This window comes from Petaurus breviceps, unplaced genomic scaffold (assembly GCF_028583685.1).
Source record: "Petaurus breviceps papuanus isolate PSGF00001 unplaced genomic scaffold, PetGlider_PUasm1.0 213, whole genome shotgun sequence".
In the NCBI taxonomy this organism is placed as follows: Eukaryota; Metazoa; Chordata; class Mammalia; order Diprotodontia; family Petauridae; genus Petaurus; species Petaurus breviceps.
Genome location: NW_027185860.1, coordinates 8,843,653 through 8,869,848, shown reverse-complemented (window position 1 = coordinate 8,869,848; position 26,196 = coordinate 8,843,653). Strand labels below are relative to the sequence as shown.

At 36.8% G+C, this 26,196-nt stretch overlaps 1 protein-coding gene across 2 annotated transcripts in view; it reads right to left on the bottom strand.

Annotated features, from left to right (window-relative positions):
• CADM2 (cell adhesion molecule 2) overlaps positions 1-26,196 on the bottom strand; it is a 1,406,063-nt gene that overhangs the window by 740,741 nt on the left and 639,126 nt on the right. The gene's annotated exons all lie outside the window — the stretch shown is intronic.

Below are 26,196 nucleotides of genomic sequence, written 5' to 3'. Positions count from 1 at the left end.
GGTAGAGGCTGAACCTAATTTCTCTGGCAACATCTGCCAGGAGAGTTCATAGGTGGAGAATGATATGATGTTACATAACCAGGCTTTTACAAGGGCAAAAGTTTGCCCCATACTAAGAAGAAAGCAGGAGAATCTGGGAGGCCAAAGTTCAGGGAGATAATTGGGGATTTCATGAAGCAGGAAGTTACTTATATATTAAGCAGACTCACTCAAAGAATGGGGGAATTGTTAGTGTCTTGGATGGTGAGAATCAGTGATGGAGGGGCCAGAGGAGAATGAGTAGATAGCATGGATTGCTCGAAATGTATAGATATTTATCAGAATTCTATTGTCCAGTAGTCTTTTAGAGATTTTTATATGCAAAGAAGTAACAATACAAACAATCTGTTAGCTTTAGCTGCTGAGGATTGCAATAAAATATATCCCACTGATTCTATGTAGCTTAGTGAAGAGAGACCCTGGTATTCTCTTTGTGATCGTATGAAAAAGCTAAAGGAAGAAGTAATAAAAATTGCTATCAGGTTAGAGATGCAAATGTGTATCATGATATCCCCACTGAAGTTACTCAGAAATATCATAGTGAAGATGGCTCCTCCTGCATATTATAAGCACCTACTTCTGACTCTACTAATTAGTGAAATAGGGCATCCTCTTTTGAAGGTGCTGGATAAGATTTCACAGCTAAGTGATTGGGAGAATGGGAAAAAAAAATTCCTCAACAGAGAAGAGTAAACAGCCAGTCCATAGTTAGATTAAGTGACAATAAATGGGAATGGGAAATGGGGGTCCAAATCTTCTTTCATTGATTATACAGAGTTTTTTGTGAGTAATCTTTAATCAATGCATCTCTATAATTTATATTGTGTGGATTACTAAATCAGGAAGTAAATTGTGTAGGATCACAAAGTACTCACTATGTCTCAGAAATAGTACTTGGATCCAGGTAATACTGATGCTGAGATTGACCCTTATGTTGACTATTGCTAAGATATCTCTATGAAAATTATGATTTTCTTTTTTCTCCTTTTAAAATTACAGTTACAGTTTGGAATGAAGGAAGCATAAATCAATTATTAATTTATGCAGCTTGGAAATAATTGTATTGTGGTAGAAACAGGACCTCCACATGGCTCCGGCTCCACCAATACATGTAAAAGGGGACTCTGAACAAACTTTGGAGCTACAGAACCCACAAAATAACACAAAGAAGCTAACCTCTTGTTGAGGACAGCCCAGCAGGCTGGTAAGAATCCGCTAGTGCAGCGCTCTGGGAACCCAGCCCAGCACCACACCTAGGTTATAGCCCCAAGGCAGGCCTGACCAGCCACCAGCTGGAGGGACTCCAGATCACCAGCAGCTGTGGCAGTCCAGAATTATCAACACATAGATGCTAAGGACAAAGTAAGAGGTCAGTGCAGTGCGGAATTTGGAAACCAGTACTTGGGAGTGCATCGGCTTTTGCCCCCGGGGCAAGAAGCCTCTGAGGCTGAGGTTCAGCCACCACCATGGGGTGGCTTCAGCTCCTGGCCTGCAGAGTGCAGGGGGACCAAGCGACCAGTCTGAGGGGTAATCAATCTTGCTTTAACATGCTTGCATCTGGATTGCGGTCTAGGGTGGAGGTCCTGGAGAGTGTGACCAGCTTGCCAGAACATGTGGAGGCTTCAGAGAGGGTACCCAGGTAATACCTCCTGCAGCTGAAAAAACCCCAGCATTTGGAACAAAGCTCCCCTGTCTGGTGGCAGAGTCCTACTGTGGCAAAAAGCCCAAAAGTTAAGTAATTGAGTAGCAAAATGAGGAGGCAAAGGAAGCAAACTAAGCAAAGCAATTCAACATTAGACTCCTATTTTGAGGACAAAAAGGATCAAAGCATGGAACAGGAGGAAGACAGTGAAGCCAGAACTCCTGCATCAAAAGCTTCCCAGAAAAATACGAGCTGGTTACAGCCATAGAGGACCTTAAGAAGCAGATAAGAGAAGTGGAGGAAAAATTGGGAAGAGAAATGAGAACAATGAAAGAAAATTATGGAATGAGAGTCAATAGCCTGACTGAGGAAAATAACACCTTAAAAAACAGACTAACTCAAAAAAGGCAACGAGGAGAAAAATGCTTTAAAAAGCCAAATTTGCCAGATGGAAAAAGAATCTCAAAAGCTCACCAAGGAGAATCATTGCTTCAGAATTAGACTGGAGCAAATGGAAGCTAATGACATTATGAGAAATCAAGATACTGTTAAACATCAAAAAAAATGAAAGAATAGAAGGCAACGTGAAATATCTCATTGGAAAAACCACTCACCTGGAAAATAGATCCAGGAGAGATAATTTTAAAATTATTGGACTACCTTAAAGCCACTATCAAGGAAAAAACCTAGAAATCATCCTCCAAGAAATTCTCAAGGAAAACTGCCCTGATGTTTTAGAACCAGAGGGCAAAAATAGAGGTTGAAAGAATCCACCGATCACCCCCTGAAAAAGATCCCAGAAACAAAACTGCTAGGAATATTATAGCCAGGTTCCAAAATCCCCAGATAAAGCAGAAAATATTACAAGCAGCCAGGAAGAAACAAATTGAATATTGTGAAAACACAATCAGGATAACTCAGGATCTGTCAGCTTCTACACCGAGGGATCAAAGGGCTTGGAATGTGATATTCCAGAGGTCAAAGGAGCTGGGATTAAAGCCAAGAATCACCTACCCAGAAAAACTGAGTATCATGTTTCAGGAGAAAATATGGTCATTCAGTGGAATAGGGGACTTTCAAGCATTCTTGATGAAAAAACCAGAGTTGAATAGAAAATTTGACATTCAGATACAAGTAGCAAGAGAAGCATGAGAAACTAAACAGGGAAAAGAAATCATAAGGAACTTATCAAAGTTGAACTATTAGCATTCCTACATGGAAAAACAATAATTGTAACTGATGAAACTTTTCTCAGTATGCAAATAGTTATATGTCTATATCGGAGGGAATATGGGCATATGAATACATATGTGAATGTATATATGTTTACAGGTATACATAGATAGAGGGCACAGGACAAATTTAATAGGAAGGGATGATACATAAAAGGTGAAATTAAGCGGTGAGAGAGGAATACAATGAGAAGAGATGGGGAGAGAAAGAATGGGGTAAACTATCTCATATAGAAGAGGCAAGGGAAAATGGTTACAATGGAGGGGAAGAATAGGAAGACAAAAGGGAATGGGTCAACTTTATTCTCATTGAATTTGGCTCAGGGAGGGAATGAAATACACACTAAATAGGGTATCTCACCCTACATGAGAGTAGGGGGAAGGGGATGAGAGGGGGGATGATGGAAGGGAGAGAAGGCTGGGGCCACTTTTAAAAAGGGACAGGATCAAAGTAGAGAATAGAAGAAGTGGGAGGTGGGATAGAAGGGAGGGAAATATAGTCAGTCTTTTACAATATATGTACTATGTTATTGTTTTGTATTAGCCACACATGTACAACCTATACTGAACTGCTTATCTTCCCAGTAAGGGTGGATGACAAGGGAGGAAGGGAATGAATCTGGAATTCAAAGTTTTAAGATCAAATGTTTAATATATATATGTATATATATATATACTATTATTAATAATATTTTACATGTAATTGGGAAATAAGATATACAGGCACTGGGGCATAGATATCCACCATGCCCTACTGGAAAAGTTGAAGGGGGTATGGGAGAAGATATGGGAGAGAGCAGATTGGAGGAGGGAATATCCTATGAGACTGCTATTTTCAGGGAGTGGGTAAGGGAAAAAAAGAGAGAAAAATTGTAACTCAAAATCTGGCAGAAATGAATAATGTAAATCAGAAGTTAATAAAGCATTTGAAAAATGAAGAAAAAAAAGAAAATACTTGTATTTTTATACAGTTGGATTCTGCCTTTCAACTGACTTGTGCTCTTAGGTAACAAGTCAAGTGTATATTATAATATCCTGAAGCTTATGTTTTTGTTGTTGTTATTAAAGGAAGTTTAACCTTTTGGAGGGCTCCAGAACTGTTTGAAAATCTGTGCACATTAATAGATAACTAGAAACTAAGTAGAAATTTTAAATATCATTACTGTGGGGATGAACTTAGATGCTTTGAAAACACTGGGGTTTTTCTAAGGAACATATGCTCTGGCTCCTTACTAAAAAAAAAAGTGTTGGGGGGAGATGGAGAAAAGCAATTCTATACTGGTCTCTTAGTCTCCACAATTAAGCGATTGTTTCAAAGATAATTTTGACTGAGTCAAGAATTGCCCATTCAGTATTCTGTGATAGGAAGGAGTAAAAATGTTTTATCCTCTCTTAGGACATTCAGCACCAGATCTCTACTGGACTTGCAATAAGACAAGTCAGGGAATTCCCAGAGGAAGAAATATTTTTTTCTCCTCCTGACTTTTATAGCTTACTGAATTGACTACTTTAACTATTATCTTCAATTCAACTTCTAGTCATGGAAACCAAGAGACCACTCAATGGTTTCTGGGTTACTTCTGTCCTTAAGAAGGCACTAGAGAACATGTCCCACAGAAAAGGGTCAGAGTGCATATCCAGATCCATGGGAGTTGTCCAAGTCTACCCAACTATATCACATTAACTTTCCACAGTGTAATTTCGTAGGCTATTTTTCAATAAGTGGCAGAAACTTTGAACTATAACACTTCAAAGAATTTTTCTTATTTTGTAGTGCTTTCTTAGAGATATCCTGAAAGTGAAATTTCTTTTAGATAAAAAAGAATTCATCCTTAAAATATGTTTATCTTTCACCTTTATCAGACATGAAAGTGAAAGAAATAAAACAATGAAAGCACCAAAGACAATGTTTGGTGGACATAAGAAAACAAGCATCAAAGAAGTTAACAATGGAAACACCTTTCAATTCACAGTCTGTATTAATGCCATCCAGCAATCTACAATGCATGCAGAGTTCAAACTGAAATCCTTTTTAATCTTTCTTCAAAAGCTAAACTAGTGAATAGAAATTAAACATGAATAAACAGAAAATGGATCAGCAATAAAATTGGCTCTATATAATGCACAGCCTGCAATTATAACAAGATAAGAGAAGAGGGGAAAAGGACAACTTCGGAGACTGATACATTCTCACATTTAATTCAGCATTTTGGATATGGCCAAAATTTCACAGACTCAAAGAATTTCAAAACTGGAAGGGAGCTTAGAGACCACTTAGACCAGTCCTAAACTAGAAAAGAATCCCTTCTACAACATTCAAGAAAAGTGGTTATTTCAGCTTTTTCTGTAAGAGTCTTAGTAAGGAATAGTACTTAGTTATGCAGCCTTTGAACAGCTGCAGGAGGCTTGGGATTATGCCTTATTTATATGCCTATACTCTAGCATCTCTAACAGGTATGGATTCTTCCTTTTACACATGTGGGAGTTTTATACATACTCGAACATGCACATGCACACACACACACATACACACCAAGAAAATATTTTATTAGTAGGACAGAAATACCATAAAAGTGTCATACTATACAAATGAAGTCATGTGTTTTTCTACTTTATTGTTTTTATTTTTACTGTCTCCCAGGACAGAAAGGCCAATGAATAAAGAAATAAATCATTCTATCTCTGCACCACAAAAGTACAAACAACATGCAAGGTTATAACCTTCCTCTCAGTGCTTATTTAGTGTATCATAGATGATCTTAGATTATGAATAGTAAAACTAATGAATTGTGGAATGAGCTGGTGGTTATTTGCTATGTGGCATGGATAGTTCCTTTACAGACTATTCTATTAAACCTCTCCATAGAGTAGAGTAGGTAGCTGCCCATTTGCTATGATTTAGACATATAAAAGACTTTTTTTTAATCAAGAATTATTTCTCATCCAAAACCAGAGGAGCCTTTCCTTCCAGTGAAGGCATTTACTCTAAAATCCCCTGTCCCACCAAGCTTTCAAATTTCAGAGAGATCAGCAATTAGGATACATGGAAAATAGTTTATTAGGTCTGGGCTCTCATTGGTCAGTATCCCATTATTACTTAAAACAACATTCTACTGGGAAAATATATGCCTATTTTGCTTTTACCTACTGGAGAGTCAAGTTGATATTAAGACACTAAATATCTACAGATGGAAGGGAGAAAAAGGAAGGAAGGAAGGAAAAATGAAGGAAGGAAGGAAAATGAGAAAGAGGAAAGGAGGGAGGATGGGAGGGAGGGAAAAGGGAATAAAAGAAAGAAGGAAAATGGAAGAGAAAGGAGAAAGGATAGAAGGAAGGAAAGGAGGGAAATAAGATGGAAGGAGGAAAGATCAGAATGGAGAAAGGAAATTAGGGAAGGAAAGAAGGAAGGAAAATAAGAAAAAGAGAAAGAGGGAAGGAGAAAGGATGTGAAAGAGGGAGAAAGGAAGAAAAGAAAGAAAGAAGGAAAATGGGAGAGAAAGGAGAAAGGATAGAAGGAAGGGAAGGAGGGAAATAAGATGGAAGGAGGAAAGATCAGAGAGGAGGAAGGAAAGTAGGGAAGGAAAAGAGAAGGGAGGGAGGAAGAAAGGAAGGAAAGAAAGAAGGGAGAAAAGAAGGACAGAATGGAGGAAGAGGAAAAGGGAGGAAGAGAGGGAGGGAGGGAGGGATGATTTAAGCTTCATTTATGTGCTAGGCATTATGCCAAACACTTTATAAGTATTATCTCATTTGATCCTCAAAATAACCCTGGGAGGAAGATGATATAATCCTCATTTAATAGTTGAGGAAACAAAGATGATCAGAGTTTAAGTGACTTTCCCAGGGTCATATAGTTGTAAATTTCTGAGGTCATATTTGAACTTAGGGTAGTAGAATGAAAAGGAAAGAGAGGCTGCCAAAAGGAGAAGTGGGAGTTTGCAAAAGGCAAATTTTCCTAGGTGAGAATTTGTCCAAGGGATCTTATTCACAGGTTATATTCAGATTTTTAAAGTCCATGTACATTTTTTACAGTAAATGAAGTAGGCAAGCACTCCCTTCTCTAGACTTAATTCAAGTCCATTCAGCAACTATTTCCTAGGGGTATATTGTACATACCAATATGTGAGGCACTAAAGATACTAAACCAAACACCCAAATGGTATTCCCCCTCCCCCCCCCAAGAAACTTATGGAGAGTTTATGGAAAGTCCTCGTGTAAAATGTCAAATTTGATCTTTGGGAAGTATAGGATTCAAAAGCCCCAAGCACTATGCATTCTAAAGTACCTTAATAAGCCTTTTAAAAAGAATTTTCCAATTAAAAAAATGTAAAATGAAGAAGAGTCAATTCAATAAACTATATAATCTCAAACATTGTACTAAATAATTTAAAAGGTCTATAAGATCTCAATTCCATGATCTTTCTTGGTGTGGAAAGCAGGGGGGTAAGAGGAGGAGAATACAACAATTTGAAAAGATTGTGGACTGATTCTCTGTAGGGAGAATTGCATTTAAACTATAGTGGGTGTTGGGAGGAAGGAAACTGGAAAGGGAGAAAAAAACAGGATGAGGAACTAGAAACAAACCTGATCTACTTTATAATAATTGAGTACTTTCATTAAAATATCAATTTTTGAGATTATATAATTGTACAAATGATCTTTATTCCTATGAATTATGGAAATCTACCTGTTCCTGCTATTGCTAATATATGCTACTTGAGATTTCATAGAGGATTTTATCCTTTGGAGACTAATTAGTTTAATTCCCTTTAAAATATAGCTAAGGCAGTTAGGTGGCTCAGTAGATAGAGCTCTGGCCTGGAGTCAGGAATAAATGAGTTTAAATCCAACTTCAGATACTTACTACCTGTGCGACCCTGGGCAAGTCATTTAACCTCAGTTTGTCTTAATCTACTAGAGAAGAAAATGACAACCCACTCCAATACCTCTATCAAGAAAATCCTGATCAGGTAATGAAGAGTTGCACTGACTGAGCAACAAAATAGTAAACATTTTTTTTTATTACAGTGATCATTTCTCTTAGGAAATCCTATGCATACTCATCTCTGCCTATCAACTCCCCTCAGTCTTTCACAGGTCCTGAAAGTGGGTGATATCCCCTGGGGGATGCAGGAATGATCTGCGGGGGGGTGGGGGGGGTGGCAGGGAGGGTGGTAGTAGTTTGAAATGATGCCAATTTCAAAAAAATTTAAATCTTAAAGAAAGTAGATTTCTAGGGGGTACGGAGTAATTTTTTAAATGGGACTCTAGGTGCCAAATAAACCTGGGAACCTCTGAAAGAGGAAGATAAAATCTCACCACAAAGAGGGACCTCCAGGAGTCAAGATGGCAAAGTAGTAAATCACCATAACTCTCCCATATTCATCTCCAAACAACCATAAAATACTGCCCTAAAACAAATCCTGGAATAGCAGAATGGGCAAAAATAAAGAGAGGAAGAATGTTTTAGCCCAAGAAACCTGGAAAATCAGTAGGACGGATAATTCTCACTTGGGTAAAAGGGGAGCATAGTCCAGGACAGGAAGCATCCCAGCAAGATAGGAATAAGCCCCACCTCAGCAAACCAGTGGAAGATCCTGAGACCCAGTGTGGTAGAGCAGGCAAGAGCCAACACCATCACCCCTCACCCCCACCCTGTGTCTCAGCATAGCCAGGGGACAGGCAGACTCCAAATTTGAGAACTGTCACATGTTTAAGCCTATCCTTGGGCAAACAGTTAACTTCCAGTGGCCAGATTGCCATGTGCTTCAGTGTAGCCCTGGGGAATTATGGAAATGTGCAAAACATGCAAGACACCAGAACTAGTACCCCAACATAGCACCAGGTAAACTGAGAGACCCCTACAGCCTCCAGCACTGCCCCCCACTTTAGCACAGCACCAGACATGAGAGTCCCCCATGAATCTCAGCACAACATCAGTGTAAAAACAGGTAAATAGCCAGGGCCTGCAGCCCCTGGTATAAGAAGCTTAAGCCAGTGCCCCTTCCACCCTAAGAGCAGGGTTCAAATTTAAGAAAAGGGAAAAAGTCCAAAAAAGATGTGCAAACAATAACAAAATCTGACCATAGAAAGTTATCATGGTGACAACAAAGATCAAGATGCAAACTCAGAAGAGAGCAACATTGTTAAAATAACTATGGGTAAAGCTCCAAACAAAGACACCAAATAATCTCAAGCCCAGAAAAACACTCATAGAACATCTCAAAAAGGACTTAAAAATCATATAAGAGAAATAAAAGAAATATTGGGAAAAGAAATGAGAGTGATGCAAGAGAATTCTGGAAAAAGAGTCAAAAACTTGGGAAAAGAAAAACAACTACTTAAAAAGTAGAATTGGTTAAATGGAAAAGGAGACACAAAACTCCACTGAAGAAAACAATTCCTTAAAAAAAATACAATTGCAGGGCGGCCAGCTAGCACAGCGAGTAAGAGCACCGGCTCCAGTGTTGGGATGACCTGGAGATCAAATCCCGGGCTCAGACACTCAGCACCACACCCAGAAATAAATGGCTGTGTAACCTTGAGCAAGTTACTTAACCCCAATTGCTTAAAAAAAATACAATTGGCCAAATGGAAAAGTAAAAAAGCTAATGAAGAAAGCAGCTCCTTAAAAGTTAGAATCAGGCAAGTAGCATCTAATGACTCCATGAAACATAAAAAATCAATCAACAAAACCAAAAGAATAAAAAAAAAGAAGAAAATGTTTTTTTTAATTGATCTTGAAAATAAATCCAGGAGAGAAAATGTCAGAATCTTTGGATTACCAGAAACCATAGTCAAAAGGAGAACTTGAACATCTTTCAAGAAATTGTCAAGAAAAATTGCTTTGATATCCTGGAATCAGGGCAAAATAGTCATTGAAAGAATCCAATGATCACCTCAGCAAGGAGGTCCTCAAACACAATCTCTAAGGAATATTATAGCCAAATTACAAATTTATCATATCAAAGTAAAAATTCTGCAAGTGGCCAGAAAGAAACAATTCAAATATCAGGGAGTCAAAATGAGGATTACACAGGACTTAGCAGTTGTAACATTAAAAGCATTAGAGATCCCAGAAATTGATATTCCAGAAGGCAAAGGAATGAGTACTAAAGACAAGAATCAACTACCTGGTGAAATTAAACATAATGAATTAAAGGAAAAGATTGTCATTTAATGAAATAGAAGAACTTCATTTTTTTATAAGAAGAAGACCAGAATTGAACAGAAATTTTTATTTCCAACATCAAAACTAAGAGAAGTCTAAAAAGGTAAAAACAGAAAAGAAAATATTAGGAATTGAGTCTAGCTGAACTGTTTATATCCCTACATGGGAAGATGATACTTGTAATTCTTAAAAATAATAGTAATAATGTACACTAATAGTACAGCTAGAAGGAATGTATGTGGACAGAGGTTATAGGTATAAGGTGAATTTGAGGAAATGATATAAAAATAATTAAGGGAGGAGAAAAAGGAGTGAATTGGGCAAGGAAGGAAAGGAAAGGTAGAATAGTATAAACTGTTTCACATGAAGACAGGTAAAAAAAAACTATTACAGTGGAGGAGAAGATGAGAGGGTCAGTATTGGTTCAAAGAAGGAATAATATGCCAAATCAATGGCATATAGAAATCTATCTTGCCTGATAGGAAAGTAGGAAGGAAGGAGATTAAGTAAGAGGGCAGAGACTAACAAAAGAGAGGATAAATCCAGGGAGGCAATAAACAGAAGCAAAATACTGGAAGAGGGAAAGGGTAAAATAAGGGAGAGGGGAAACAGGAGGGAAAATAGGATGAAGGGAAATCCATTTTAGTAATCATAACTGTGAATGTAAATGGGATGAACTCTCCCATAAAATTGAAGTACATAGCAGAGTGGATCAAAAAACCAGAATCCTACAATATGTTGTTTACAAGAAACACTGTATCAAAAACACTGTGTAATGATCTACTACGTATGACACAAAGATGCAAGATGAGTACAAAGGACTCATAAAGGAAAATACTATCCACATTCAGATAAAGAACTAATGGACTCTGACTACAAATAGAAGGATATTTTTTTCAATTATTTTACTCTTTCTCATGTTTTTTTTTCCCTTGATCTGTTTCTTCTTTCACAACTGTGACTAATGTGGAAATATATTTTACATGATAGCACATATTTAACACATATCAAATTGCCTACCGTTTAATGAAGAAGGAAGGGGAAGTAGAGAAGGAGAAAAAATTTGAAACTCAAAATTCTGTAAAAAGTAAATGCTAAAAATGGTCTTGACATGTAATTGGGGAAAAATTAAATACTATTTTTTAAAAAATCACATCTTTACAAGACATGAAAAAAAAAATCCCAACCACAACTCATAATCTAGAAATGTCTAATATCTGTATGTAAATTATCTTTTTTTTTTTAAAGTAGTGTTTTGGAATTGCTGTACCATTGATTTAGATGGCTTTTATTTTTCTATGAAAATAACATATGGGGTTAGGACACACTTATCTATTGTCTTAGAATGAAAGTATGAAGAATCCCAGTAAAATTGTGACTGTGGATTATAGTGGGTGACTTTTGTGCTTATCATCATGGTATCGTGAATCTAATGGCAAAAGTGGATTGGATAGGGTGAAAAGCCTAGGGGTGTAGTAGAAAGAATAGTGAACCTGGAGTCACAAATAATCTAAAACTATCTAAACTAATCTAAAGTTTTAAGATTATAAATAACTAATGTCACTGATCTATGTTGGTAGAGAGTGTTTTAAAATAGGGAGGTCCCTACTTCCAGTGAAAACAAAATTTTAGAGTTATAGCAAAAATATCGAAAAACAAAAATAAAAAAAAAAACACTTATTAGCTGCAGATGAGTTAATGACTCAATTGCCCTCACTGACGCTTACTTTTTACATCTATTTAAAAAATGGTGATAGTACCTATTCTACCTACTACAAAGGGTTGTGATAAGGAAAAGGTTATAAGTCATAATCTTTTATGTATGAGTGATTAGTATCTATGAATTTAGAAGTTATTCAGTGCCTACTATGCATAAAGTACAATGCTAGACACGGTGAATAAAAATTAATAAATGAGATGAATGTAAGCTCCTTGAGGAGCTTACATTTGAATAGACAGATTGAAAACATATAAGGGATTGGTGGCCAGAGAAGGGATTTTGACTAGAGCCATGTACCAAAGTTCTTTCTAGTAGCAGTACTAATACCGATTTAGTTATTTGTTCCAAATGAGTAAGAACAAGAAGTAGAAGAGAGTGGAGGGGAAAGTGAAATGTCTATGTAAATTGTCATGAGGAACATGACAAGATTCTGATGCTGGTGTCCTGGTGAACGATAGTAGTAACAGAAGCTAGTAATACAGATATTTACTTATGAGAAACCATTAAGTTAGAAGTTAACCATGATTTCCTTGGTGTTGAGTGAACAAAGAGAATAAAGATAAATGTTTTGAATGGGTAAATGTTTTAAATAGTTAAAAATTTAAATTGGTATGAGTATAGAAACATCTGCCCAACCTATTTAAGGGTAGTGGTCTTAGTTTTTCAGTCTCTTGGAGTATTAGTAAAGGAAAAAAAATGGGTCATATGTTATCTTGACGTAATCACCAAAAGGATGTCCTTAGAAAATACATGAACAAATGAAAGAAAATTTAAATTTTACAAACAGAAAAGTAAAACATTACTGAGATTGTCATTTCCCTACATAAATGCATAATATCTTCCTAAATGTGATGCTAGCAATGCTTCACCACGATGAAAATTGCAGCAATTCACAATTATTGACTGAACGCCTATGTGCAAATTAGCAATAAGGAGAATTATGGTATAATGCAAAGGACACTGAATTTCTTAATCAGGACCAATCCCAGGTTAGTCAGTTTTGTGACCTTGTGTTAATGATTTCACTTCTCAAGGTCCCAGTTTGGTTTTCCCCATCCGCCATATAAAGGACTAAATAAGATGGAGAAATAAAGATGTGGAAAGAGCACCATCTCTTCCTTTACTTTGCTTGCAATTGACTCATTGAGAAGGAAGGACAAGCAACAATAACAGCTCACCACACATCTTTCAATAAGTGTAAGATTATAGCATATATTGGCATTTTTTCTTTAAGGTTTATTAAATGCTTTCACCATAACTCTATAATAAAGGTAGTGCACGACCTTATCACTGATTGGGATAAGGATTAGAACGATGATTCCATTGGGATATGAACTCCTAGATGAGGAAACACCTTCTACAAATGCAGTTCATTATCTTCTCTCTATCTTAGGGATTTTTCCAGGATACTGAGGAGTTCATATAGCCAATATGTCTCAGAGGTGGTCTTTGGACCTAGGTCTTCCTGGCTCTGAGCCCAGCTCTATAAACTGTGAGGTTGGAAAAATTAAGTGGCTTGGCCATCATTCTGTTATAGTACTTGTTATCTAGTAGTGAATCCTACTTCTGTCCTGAATCCAGACTACCCATATCCCTGCTTCTTTTGCTCTCAGGCTGACCCAGGGAGCCGTATATTAGATCAGATCACTGTTATCCATCTTCCAACATCTATTGTCAAATTACATTTTACAGAGAGTAACACACATGACATAGATGATATTGAAGAAGAAAGAGAAAGAAAGAAATGCATGTGCTGAATAGGTGATATAAATCAACTTATGTTGGGGTATTAATTCAAGGATGTGAAGTTGGCTTCCTAGGTTTTATTGAGATTTAGTGAAATGTAGTCCGTGACTAAAATACGGCAATAGATAAAGGAACATATCATGTACAAGGGATTGTGAAGCAGTATAAAAAAAAGATATATTTAAGACTATTTGGGTGACACCTTAGTGTTATTTAGCTCAGTTCCATAACCTCAACTGAGGAAGCAAGACTGAAAAAAAGGAAATTATTAGACCAGGGTTAAAGGAATGGGAGGTCAGATACAGGGCACAAAATGGCTTCTGAAAGTATTGTTCAACAATGGTCAGTATCTTGACCATTTCATAATTAAATGAAAGAGGAAGGCAATGTAACATCCCATTGTGTTTATTTTTTGTTCCTTATTTTTTTTTAAATTGGACTGGTAAGATAATAGGCCACTTTATACGGTCTTTTACAATGGTGTCTCCCATTCACATGTGAAGCTCACTCATGATTCCCTGGATGATAGAACAACTAGAACTATGCTATTCAATGACCCTCTGATAATAATACAAGCTTAATGGCATGTTAAGCTTTATTCAAGAAGGTACAACTGGGAGAAGTGGGTAGAAGATACAGAGAGGTAAATTTAAGTTCCATCTAAGAAAAAAATTCCTTATAATTGGGTCTGCCCAAAAGTAGAATGGGTTGCTTCTGAAGACTTTCCTTTATTGGAGTTATTTAATCTGAGACTGGATGACAATTTGTTTTTGATAATATTGCAAAGGAGATTCTTGTTCAAGATAGCGGTTGGCATAGATGAATTGATCTCCCTTCCAATTCTTTCATTCTCTAATTTAATGAAGATTAATAGCTATATCTAATTTAGTGCATTTAGCATGGTGGCACATTGCTATAATTTCTGCTATTGGAGAGGCTGAAATTTGATCACAATGAAATTTGATGCTCAAGAATTCTGTGGTGCAGTAGAACTATCAGATATCTTCACAAAGTTCAATTAAGAAAGCCTGCTCTAAGATTATAAATAGCTAACGTCACTAATCCATGTTGATACAGAGTGTTTTAACATAGGGAGGTCCCTACCTCCAGTAAAAACAAAGATATGGACCCAAAAATTACCTTACTCTTACAAGTTTTTACCGGACTGGGCTCTAGGAATTCAATAATGATAGAAAGAGAGGCTGTAAGAATGAATTATCATAAGTTACGTGGTAATTATTTGGCATGACTATTAATACAGACATGCTCATATGTTGAGTAAAGGACTTTTTTCATACTCTAGGCCTGATAGTAAGATGAATATTAGATTAAAAATAAATAAAGAAAAGTAAGCACTTGATGGAAGGTCCATCAGGGGATTCAGGCTGTAAGCAGTGGGAAAAAAGGTCTAAATCAGTTGGAACCCTTGCATTAAGATATAGTTGTATCAAACCCTTGGCTGCCCTTTTGATGTTGAAACTAGGTACTCTGCCACATGGGGGAAGTGGGAGGAGGAGAGAGGACAAAGAAGCAATTTATTTAAGAACCTTAGTAAGACATCACAGCAATCTGATTCTGCCAAGACTTGACAACATAGAGTCCAATAAAATATCCACTGCAGATAGGATTTGATTAGCTTATTCTATTAAAACAATTTGGAAGAAAGATATTAAGTTAGTCAATGACAAGAATAGAGAAAAGACATGTCTCCAGATGGGAGATTGAAACTTGCATAATTAAGATTTATAAATTTCATAACTTGGTCCTTTATTTTTGTTATTTTAAAAATCACTTAATGTTTATTTTAGCAGTAAAAGCTTTATAAAATAACTAAAGAAATATTATGTGTTGGCAGCTCCTGCTTCCACCTCCTCTAATTCATGTACAAAATTACTCTAAACAAACTTTGGAGCTACAGAGCCCAAATGACAGAGAGAAGCTAACCTATCACTGAAGACAGCCTGGCAGGCTGGCAGGAAGGGGACAGCACAGTGTTCTGGGAGCCAATCCCAGCCCCGCATGAGCCAGAGGTTTTAGCCTCAAGGTAGCCACAACCAGCTGCCGGCTGGAAGGACTTCAGATCACCAGCAGCTGTGGCAGTTTCCAGAATTATCAACCCATAGATGTTAAGGACAAAGTGAGAGGTCAGTGCAGTGTGGACTTTGAGAACAGGGAGTTCCGGAGTGCAGTCTGGCTTTTGTCGCCTGGAGGGAGAAGCAGCTGATGCATGAGGGCCGTGCAGCCACCACCACATGTCTGCTTCAGAGCTGCTGGCCTGAAGATTGTAGGGGGACCAAGCAACCAGTCTGGGGGGGGGAGGGGGTAATCGCTCTTGCTTTAACCTACTTGGATCTGGATCGCTGTCAAGGTGGAGGTCCTGGGGTACATGACCAGTTTGCCAGAGCATGTGGAGGCTTCACCTTAAAAAATAGACTAACTCAAATGGTAAAAGAGACTCAAAAAGGCAATGAGGAGAAGAATGCCTTAAAAAGCCAAATTTGCCAGATGGAAAATGAATCTCAAAAGCTCACTGAAGAGAATCATTCCTTCAGAATTAGATTGGAACAAATGGAAGCTAATGACTTTATGAGAAATCAAGATACTATTAAACAGATCCAAACAAATGAAAAAAATAGAAGGCAATGTGAAATATCTCAGAGGAAAAATTACTGACCTGGAAAAAAGATCCAGGAGGGATAATTCAAAAATTATTGGACTGCCTGAAAGCCATGATCAAAAAAAGAACCTTGGGCCGGCTAGTGGTGCAGTGAGTAGAGTGCTGGCCCTGGATTCAGGAGGACCTGAGTTCGGATCCGGCCTCAGACACTTAACAAACACCACAAAACTAGCCGTGTGACCTTGGGCAAGTTACTTAACCACAATTGCCCTCCAAAAAGAAAAAAAAAAGAACCTAGAAAACATCCTTCAAGAAATTCTCAAGGAAAATTGCCCTGATGTTTTAGAAGCAGAGGGGAAAAAAGAGGTTGAAAGAATCCACCGATCACCTCCTGAAAAAAATCCCAAAAATAAAACTCCTAGGAATATTATAGCCAGGTTCTGGAGTTCCCAGATCAAGGAGAAAATATTATAAGCAGCCAGAAAGAAACAATTTGAACATTGTGGAAACACAATCAGGATAACACAGAATCTGGCAGTTTCTACATTGAGGGATCAAAGGGCTTGGAATATGATATTCTGGAAGTCAAAGGATCTAGGATTAAAACCAAGAATCATCTAACCAGCAAAACTGAGTATCATGTTTCAGGGGAAAATATGGTAATTAAATGAAATAGAGGACTTGCAAGAATTCATGATGAAAAAACCAGAGTTGAATAGAAAATTTGATATTCAGATACAAGAAGCAAGAGAAGCATGGAAGGTAAACAGGGGAAAAAAATCATAAGGGACTCATCAAATTTGAACTATTTATATTCCTAAATGGAAAAACAATAAATTGTAACTTATGAAACCTTTCTCATTATGAGAATAGTTGAAGGGAATAAAAATGTATACATAAATATGTGTGTGTATACATACATATATGTCTATATAGGAGGGTATATGGGCATATGAATACATATGTCAGTGTGTGTATATATGTGTACAGGTATACCAAGACAGAGGGAACAGGACCAATTTAATAGGAAGGAATGATACTTAAAAGGTTAATTAAGAGGTGAGAGAGGAATATAATGAGAGGAGATGGGGAGAGACAGAATGGGGTAAATTATCTGATATGGAAGAGGCAAGGGAAAACTGTTACAATGGAGGGGAAGAACAGGAAAGCAAAAGGAAATGAGTCAACCTTATTCTCATTGAATTTGGCTTAGGGAGGGAATGACATACACATTAAATAGGGTATCTCACCCTGAAGGAGAGTAGGGGGGAAGGGGATAAGAGGGGGGATGATGGAAGGGAGGGTAGGCTGGGGGGGAGGGAAGTTGGAAGCACCCACTTTTGAAAAGGGACAGGATCAAAGTAGAGAATAGAACAAGTGGGGCATGGGATAAGGTGGAGGGAAATACGGTCATTCTTTCACAATATGTCCACTATGGAAATGTTTTGCATAGCTACACATGTACAACCTATATTGAATTACTTATCTTCCCAGTAAGGGTGGGTGACAAGGGAAGAAGGGAAAGAATTTGGAAATCAAAGTTTTAAAATCAAATGTTCAAATACACACACACACACACACACACACACACACACATAGTATTTTACATGTGACTGGGAAATAAGATATACAGGCACTGGGGCATAGAGATCCACCATGCCCTATTGGAAAGTTGGAGGGGGAATGGGGGAAATTATGGGAGAGAGCAGATTGGGGAGGGGATATTCAGTGAGATTGCTCTTTTGGGGTGGTTGGTAGGGGAAAAATGGGGAGAAAATTTGTAACTCAAAATCTTGTGGAAATGAATGATGTAAACTAAATATAAACAAAATTTAATTTAAAAAAAGAATAGTATGTGCTGATTTCAGGTAAGTGTGAAACAAAAAATAAATAAAGGAAGGAAGGAAGGTGCTATCTTTTTTTTTTTTTAAGCTATAGGATGAGAGAATCAAGAGGAGAGAATATTATTGAAGAATATAAGCCAATTATAGGTATGTCTGAATAAGAAAAAGACCCCAGTAGGATACCTGGTGAATCAAGTGGGGGAAGGCAGAGTATAAAATAGGCCCATCCCATAGTTATAGAATATGCTTCTTTGTGTGTGTGTGTGTTTTTGTAGGGGGAAAGGCAGGACAGTTGGGTTTAAATGACTTGCCCAAGGTCACACAGCTAGTAGGTGTTAAGTGTCTGAGGCCACATTTGAACACATGTCCTCCACACTCCTGCGCTAGCTGCCCCTATCCCATGGTTCTAAAACAACAGTGACAAACTTTTATGGAAAAATTGGGCTTCCAATCTAAGACCTAGGTTTGAATGATAACTGTATCATTTACTGGCTGTGTGAACTTGAATAAATCAGTTAATCTGATCCTCAGTTTCTTCATATGTAAAATGAAGAGAACTGATTAAATAATTTATAAAGCCTTTTGAGGTCTCATTCTAAATAAATAAAAATATAATTTTATTTCAAAATTGAATACTTTCTCAATAGCACTTCTTTAAAACAGCATATCAGTATAATTCTATTATTATTGTTGGAGATGATAAAAGAACCAGTATCTTTATGAGCTTGGCCTTTATAAAAAATACATTTAAATGGAATGAGAAAATATTTGCCAAGCCCTTCACAAAACTTCAAGCAGTTTATACATATAATTATTGTTTACCTTTGCAATTTCATATTGTCAAGTAATCATTTCTATATTTCTATACTTTCATTAAAATATGCAACATTGTTAAATATAAACTTTAGTTTCACATTTAGACATATCATCTTCTTACTGTTTCCATGCAAGATAAACCTTTATGACTGACTAAATTTCTTTGGGTTACCTTAAAGTCATAATGGCATTGTGAAAAATAAAATGAGAGAAAGGATTTTGTAAACATTAATTGGTAAGGGAGGCAATAAAATTGTGAAGGCATTGAGAGACCAATTTACATAACAGAAAGAGAAACTGGTCTGTACTTGTGGTGAGAGCTAGGAATGACAATTGACCAGCCAAAGTGCTCCTCTGGTAGCCTGGATAGATGTTAGGAAGAACTAAGGCAGGCTTCTGTCAGTATGGGTAAATGTCCTTGAGGTGAACTTTTGAGAGAACATGGATGAAAAGTTGAAAACTGCATCATTGGAGGAGTAAAGAATTCTAGAAAAATCAACTTATTGTTATTACTGGTATAAATCTCAAATATATTCGCAGCTGAACTTTCAATAACAGAATCTTTTGCCAAAAAAATTTTGGAAAATTACAAAATATCTTTAAGAAATCTTGTCGTCATACTAGTACTAGTAGTTATTATTGTTTTATGCCTATTTTCAAAGGTTTTGTGAGTTCTTTTAGATTATGGCCTTGTAAGAAAGCTTAGTGCATCAGAACTGATACTTTCAAATTGTGGTGCTGGAGAAGACTTTTGAAAGTCAGTTAGACAGGGGGCTGCTAGGTGGTGCAGTGAATAGAGCACTGGCCCTGGAGTCAGGATGACCTGAGTTCAAATCTGGCCTCAGACACTTGACACACTAGCCGTGTGGCCTTGGGCAAGTCGCTTAACCCCAATTGCCCTCCAAAAAACAAAAAATAAGAAAGTCACTTAGCAAGTGTATTAAATCAGTACATACGTAAAGAAATTAATTCAGACTATTCACTGGAAGGTCAAATACTGAAACTGAAGCTTGAATACTGTGGCCATATAATGAGAAAACAGGACATATTTGAAAAGTTCCTAGGGTTAGGAAAGATTGAAGGCAAAAGGAAAAGTAGAGGGCAGAGGATCAGATGGATAAATTGTGTCATGGAAGCCATGGACATGAGCTTGGACAGATTTTGGGATATAGTGGAGGATAAAAGGAACTGGCATGCTATGATTGCTGGAATCACAAAGAGTTGGACAGAATTGAATGAATGAAGAAGAGCAGAAAGATAAATCCCAGTACGTTAATTAGGGCACATACAGGTTAAATGCCTTGTCCAAAGTCAAACAACTGATATATACCAAAGATGCAATCTCAATTCAGTTATTAGTGACACCCTGCCAAACTCTCTATCTTCTTATATCATTGTTACACTGCTTTTGGTAAAATGTACAGATATAGCCAGGAACCAACTGGGTAATTTTTCCAGTATTTTGCATCCCAACAATCAGAAAGCTTACATAATGGTATTAAACAACTTTGAGTAGTGCTTTAATTTTACTTTTTCCTGCCTGCATGCCCAAGTTAAGTTAGATATCCCTAGAGATTGTCCTGAGTTTCTTCTACATGCAGTTTTTGTATGGGTTTTTCTTTTGTTTTGTTTTGTTTGTTTTCCCCCACTCTGATCCTAAAAACCAATCATATTTTTGTCTGGGGCTTAAAAGCTCTGTGCTTCGGTTGGCATCCAGCCAGAATTTTAAAAAAGAAACCCAGCCATTAAGAAAAATCCCTTTCTGTTCGGATGACACTCACTTTGTAAGCCTTCCAGTTGAGACTACGGGACCCTGTGATATTAAGTAAGAGTTACAATAGGTGAGTGAAAAGAGAGCATCCATATGCCATAGCTAGTATGAATCATTTTAAATTAGTTTCTGTTGGAAGTCTTTCTTTGCATATCTTTTACCCATGCTATCAAGTCCATCCAGGCCTTAGGCTTATGTTCTTTAAGCTGAGACATTTTTCTACTTATCAACTTACAAGTTCTTTACTGGAAAAACTGTGACAGCACTTTCTTTGAAGTCATCAGTAGGGTGGATGTAACAGAATATTTTTTGATCACAATATAAAACCTGTTTTTATCACTTAATTACTCGTGCTATAAAAGATGAAGGCAATAAATGTGACAAATAATAATTAGTGCAATTACCAATATGTACTGAGTTATTTAGCAATGTTTCTCTAAATATTCCTTAGTTCTAAATTCAAAAGGAATTTTAAATCTTCAACATTTATTTGTATTATTGTTTTTTTTTTTTTCAAACTAAATAAAAACCTAATGAGCCAGAGTTTCCTACCTGACAAGCCATTCTTTAGATGGCACATCTGGAAGCTTCATTAACTCTTTCAAGCCACTGGGGTGCTATTAGATCCTAACGAATTTTATACACACCAGTAGAGGACATCCTGGTATAGCTGTACCTTTCAGCTGTCTGAATGATGGATAAGGATCACCAGGACTGCTATTACTAAAATCAGCTGATAGGCAGTAGGAAAAGAACTTTTCTTATAAGTAGTTAAACATAGTCATTTTGTGTTAGAGTTGTAATTAATTAATTAATTTTTTTACTCTGAAAAGTTCTGAGGTTTCCAAACAGTATACATTACCCAATTTATTAAGGGATTTAATAAATTAAGGAATTAATTAAGGAGAATCCCACAATCCAGTATTACACAATCTGTTTATTCATGTTTAAGCTGAATATATCCAATGACCATCTGATTCTAAAGTTAAGATACATTCTAAATTCTTTATGATATAATTATATTCATATATACTTTAAATCTACAATTTTCTTGCTATGGGTACTCCCTTCATGACTCAAACTTCTACTCCTCCATCTCTTAGAAGATTTCATCAAAACTGAAATTATTATATGGTGAACAGAATTTTGCTTCCATATGCCTAAACTGAGAGGCTATTGACAAAACTGGAAACTGAACTTAGCATCTACTTAATACACTGTGTGTATTTGTAAAAGAATATACCAAGTAAGTTTATAGAGGGAATAGTGGGCAAATAATGTTCTTATTAGGCCCTCTTAGTCCTAATATGTCATAGGACCTATAGTTGTATCTGGCCCCATTCTTTCCCCTCCCCCAGCCAGCTATCCTTCACGGAGGTGGGTGGGCTGCCAAGTTTAGCCCCATCTAGGGAGACTTGGCTGGTATAGGAATTTCAAAATGTGTACTGACCAATCACTGATTTTAGCCTCTGAAAGTTCCTGCTTACATAATACCTAACATTTGGCTACATGGGGTGCCTTTAAAAGCTGAGGCTTTGCCTGGGGTTGGAGCTGAGCAATTTTGGGAGGGGCTGTGTCAGCCAACATGGCACCAATAAAGGGGTTCATTTCTAATATGTTACTTGGCTCTTGCTCGTGTTTCGGGTACGACACTATTAGCTAGATTTTAATGGGAAGAACAAAAATGGGAACTATGAGGTAAAGTTTTAGAGTGGTTAATTTAGGCAGAACCTGAAAAAATAAGAACCACTTGATGGTGATCCAAACCATGAGGCAAAGGTCAAGGTAAAGAAGTAGCACAGAGGACTGTACATATAACTATATATACATATGTATGTATGTGTGTATGTATATATGTTTTGCATATGTATATGTATGTATATATGTATAGTGTGTGTATAGTCATCTCTTACATCAGCTATGTAAAACCACAGAAAATGCAAGGGGAAAAAAGAAATTTAAATAAGCACCTTAAAAAAATATAATCGAATAAATTAATATCACTTGATTTAACACAAGTAGACATTTGGCAAATATATTACACATTGAATATTGTTTTTTTACTGGCTTGGAAAATTATTTTTATTGGAAGTATTTAGATTTCTTTATCTGCTCTAAACATAATATTCATACTCATAGTTGTAGTCAACTGTTATCTTTTTAATAATGTACCCTTTAAATCAACAAATATAACTATGAACCTTATACTTCTGGGATATTTCTAATAAGATTTTAGTTTGGGGAGTTTAAGCGAAAACAATTTATTTCTCTCTCAGACCAGATAAGTTTTTGGAAAGAGGACCATAATCACATCTGCTACACTACGAGAACTTCCAAAATTAAACTGCCAGTGACATTTCAGCTAAGGATTATCTCTAGGGGTGAACTAAGAGAGAAATCCTACAGAGTCCAAAAGAAAGAGAATTCTTAAGCAGTTCTTTCAAAGAAGAAAAGAATGCATATCTCATTTTGGGGAAAAAAATACTCCTAAACAAGAGAAGACCATTAAGGTAGTGAAAAACTGCAACAAATTAATAAAGCAGATAAAAAATGGAAAAACAAACGTACTTCTGCTATCTCTGTGGCACTAGAGTTATTTTATTTTTGTACAGCAAGCATTTTGACATTCTATCTTTGGCCATCCATTATTATTGTATCCTCATTGCATTATAGTGACAGTTGAAGTATAGAAGAACAGTGTGGAATGTAAATTGCTTCTTAAATTGGAAAGTGAAGGGTATCACCATGGAGCAACCTCCCCTAGTCACCATAGACTCCCTAGACATATTGACTTGCCACAGAGAGAAGTAGTCAAGCATTTAGCTCAGAAATTGAGTGCTGTGGACTGCACATAAGTACTGAGTCTCCTAAGTAAAAGCTTCCATATCATCCCAACTCACATTCAGGGTGTAGCCTTGGTGAAATGACACTTCACATTAATGGCTAAGTTATTGACCCCTGTCGTGTGTACTGAAATACAGAAAGGATTAGAAGGCTTTTAGTTTGGCATACCTTGTGTAATGTTTCAAATAAAATATGCCCTTCTTTAAAAAACAATTGTGGAAGACAAGGGTAAGCTTTAAATGTTTTAGAGGGATATACAAGTTGTACATGTCTATTAAATTGTAGTAAAACTCTTCTTTTTCCAAGAATTAAGACTGATGCAATAATATGCTTGAAGGATCCGTGATAGTGAATGGAATCTTTTAGTCATTTCACCCAAATATATTCAAAATAATTTTCAAGCTTTTCTGCTAAACATTAGAAATCATAAAGTATGACTGATTTCACCTCTATTTTTGTGTGTCATTTGAGCATTTTAGATTACTAATATGCACACATACACACCCTCACACACATACACAAACTATCTTGGCATTATGAAACAAATCTGGAGATGAATGTCTTCAGGTTGAATGAAAATCCTCCTTAGCATCCTTTTCCTCTTGGGAGTTTGTTCGGAGGTAGTGACTTGTGGGAACTGACCTTTCCCATCTTAAAGGGATTATTTTGTGTGTAGGAAGGGTGGGGTCAGGAGGAAATTTTCTCAGATAAATAAAATCTTTATTGCTGCATGATTTTAGCTCACAATCCTTTCCCAGAAGAACAACAAAAGTCTTTCTTATGAATGTAGCCTGGAGCTCAAATTCATTGACATAAGACTGGGAAGTTGTCTAGAATTTGGTAGAATAGAGATTCCTCTAGCTTTCAACTTCTAGAAGAAAGATACCATTCCTGTTTCTCTTCAGATTGAGATTTCTGTAGGGAAAGGAAGAATCCATAATAAGCCAATATCTTGACCTTGACCCTATCTCCAATTTATGTTGAAAAAGACTTCAGGAAATTTCCCATTGGATAAGATCTGCAAATCTTTCTCTCATGACTGGACTGATATCTCAATCCCAGGAGAAAGGCTCATTCAATCTCCAGTGTCTGGTCTTATCTGTATTACTTTTCTAATTTCTGTTTGCTATCAGCCTGGTTAAGTGGGTTTATTTGCTACATGTGATATATTTGTGGAACTGGCATGCTTCTTGAACAAACACACACACACATATACATATGCCAGTAATTGTGTATCAAAACTCTGTTGTGGTTTTCGTTGTTCTGTTGTTTTTCAGTTGTGTCCAACTCTTTGTAACTCTATTTGAGGTTTTTCTTGTCAAAGATCCTGGACCATTTTGCCATTTTCTTCTCCAGCTCATTTTAGAGATGAGAAACTGAGGCAAACAGGGTTAAGTGACTTGCCCAGGGTCACGTAGCTAGTAAGTGTCTGAGGTCAGATTTGAACTCAAAAAGATGCTTCATCCTGACTCCAGGCCTGGTACTCTATCCACCTATGCCACCAGCTGCCTATAAATAACTCTAGCTTGATATTACTCCCTCTTTGAGGAGAACAGAATGGCAATCCTTATGGTTCCAATCTACAGCACTCATCCCAGCCGGAATCTAAGCTTTCCTTGGATAACAAGGGGAGGTGAAGATTATAGAGATTTTGAGTCACACCTCCCTTTCAGCCACACTTGAGATATTTCTGGATACATAAAACATACATGGGCAATATATACATACATATACACATGAGCTTGTTTCTCTTTCATAGTTGATATATTTGCTTTTTCTCTTAAATTGACATTTGTGCTAAATATTTTTAACCACATACACTTGATAATCTTTATTGAGAAAAAAGTTAGGAAGAGATGATGGGTGTTTTTTTTTTTTGGGGGGGGGGCAGGAAACTGATATTTTCACTAGAAATTTACTGACTGGTGACTTGTAGCTAAAAAAAATGTTTTTCATTCATTTTTACAACTTTCTTAAATTTAGAGAGAGCACTCATACCAGTATCCTTCTGGGCAATGAATGAATCATCAGTGGTTAGAGGAATAGTGATTAACAGGCCTAAAAGTGAGTCAGAGCCTTTGGGATTTCACCTCAAGTTTGATTTGAGAGGAAATTTTTTTCCAAGAAGGAAGAACCTAGAAAGTGACTGGATAGTCACACCCAAGGCAAAGCGTATTCTGGCGCACAAAATCTCTGTTATTTATAATAGATAGATAAGGGGCAACTGGGGGGCTGGAGTCCCCTCAACAACAGATGAGATGGGGAAAGGCTGCCATAGACTGACATGTACTTTAGAATTTGGGAGATCAAATTTCAGTGCATAAAAAAAGAGTATTATAATTCAATGTTTTAATTCCCTACAAGTGAAGTTTTCTCAAGAGAGATGCGACGGTAATTCCCACAAAACAAGAACAAATGATTCCATCGAGAAAGAAACCGGAAGGAATTATATAAGGAGAAAATAGTCAGATAATGACACATAATGATATCTGACTTTTATAGAGTGCTTTACAAATACTTTTTCCACCCAGGGATTATATCACTGAGAGGCAGCCATAGTTAGTCAGTCAGTCAATAAGCATTTATTAATTGCATACTATGAGCTGAGTTATGAAAAGAACTCTGAATAAAAATTGAAGCATAAAGACTATCCCTGTACTCAATGATATTCCACTCTAATGGGGAGAATAACACATAAAAGGGGGAAGGGGTGTGTGTGTGTGTGTGTGTGTGTGTGTGTGTGTGTGTGTGTGTGTG